The sequence below is a fragment of the Squalius cephalus genome (genome assembly GCF_949319135.1).
Source record: "Squalius cephalus genome assembly, chromosome: 16".
In the NCBI taxonomy this organism is placed as follows: Eukaryota; Metazoa; Chordata; class Actinopteri; order Cypriniformes; family Leuciscidae; genus Squalius; species Squalius cephalus.
The window spans coordinates 34,228,706-34,230,519 of NC_137137.1; positions in this window are offsets into that span (position 1 = coordinate 34,228,706).

A 1,814-nucleotide genomic window follows, 5' to 3' on the forward strand; every position below is an offset into this window, starting at 1 on the left:
GAGTCGGTTCGTTCGAACGAATCTGTCGAATTGACCAACCGATTCGGCAAGCGTTCGTGAATTCCTCGCCTTTCCAATAAAAAACTTTTTTTTTTTTAACAACTCTCATAGTCTTCAATCAAAATAACTTCCCTTACACTTTATATTGACATCTCATCTCTTATCTTGTCTTATTACAATTATGGCAAGCTGTTTTAACTTTTATTCATTTCCAGGATATGAATTCTTGATATCAACAATACAATTTTCACCAGTGAAAATTATAATTATTGATATCAGGAATTAGATTTCTACTAGTAACAATGGCAATTTTCGATATCAGTAATTAGCTTACATCTCCACTAGGCTAACAATGCTAATTCTTGATGTCAACAATTCAATTTTCACTTGTTAAAATGCTAATTCCTGATATAAAAAAATTGCCATTGTTACTAGTAGAAATCTAATTCCTGATATCAAGAATTAGCATTTTAACTAGTGAAAATGTATAATTGTTGATATCAAGAATTCATATCTGAATAAAAGTCAAAACGGCTTGCCATATGACAATAACCTCTCCACTCAAGCAATACCTGTCACACGAGATCGAAGCAATAGCAAACCCTAAATAATCAAACCGTGTTCGTTTATTTCAAATACATTCAATATAGTTAGGCTATATAAAAAATATTGAACATAAAATACACAACAAAGGCAAATGTCAGTGTACCACTACCAGCAAAAGATTGGACATATATTACAAAGTGTTTTGATAGTTGACTTGAAAGAATCGGCTCAGCAAAACTAACTGTTCGAACGAACCGATTCATTTGAATGAACGGATCCCTCCTCTTCGTTCACATCAGATTAAAATCCTCCGCTCGTGACGTGGAGGATACAAGCACTCGCACGATAAAACAATGTTCTTATGTAACATCAACCCTGCTTTACTGTCATCTCTATCACCCTGTACTGAATGCTTCTTATGAAGAGGTTTATGAGGGATCAACACACATCCAAGTTCTTTGTTCAATCATTTGCACTATTCTTAGTGTCAGACTATTGTTTGTTTTGGTTGTATCCTTTCTGATGTTTTTTGTGTTGTTGTCTGACATATATAAAGGCCATGAGCTTAAATGATGTAATGGTGCGTTCAGTGACATTGATTGCATAAGCATATTGAACATTGAAAGGGTTTTCAGAAACCCTTCATGCTATTGACAATGTTATAGCAAGTGTTTAAGCTGTTGTTCTGGGAGTTTGTAGAGAGAAGAGAGAAAGAGAAAGAGAAGACAATAGAGAGATGGATAGAGATGTGTAGAGGTGGACCCGAGGATGTACACCACTACAGAATACAGGACAGAAATGCTGAGCTGTGTGATTATTTAGTCTTCATAACAAAACAGCCCCAGTGTGACACACACACACACACACACACACACACACACACACACACACACACACACACACACACACAGAGAGAGGAGAGAGAGAGAGAGAGAGAGAGAGAGAGAGAGAGAGAGAGAGAGAGAAGGTAAAGGCATATATACCCTGTACAGACACACATTAAGACCACCACAAATTATTATTAGCAGGGCCATAACCATATACCCATATATAATATAATATAATATAATATAATATAATATAATATAATATAATATATTTAAAAATATAAAAATACGATTAGCATAAGTCACCATGAAATCAATAGGGACACTTCTTAATTCTTATGGAATATTGCAGTATTTATTATAAATTTATTTTCAAATTGGTTGCCGCTCCCTCGCACCGGTAAACACGTCATCAGAGAAGAGAGGATTTCTAATTATGAT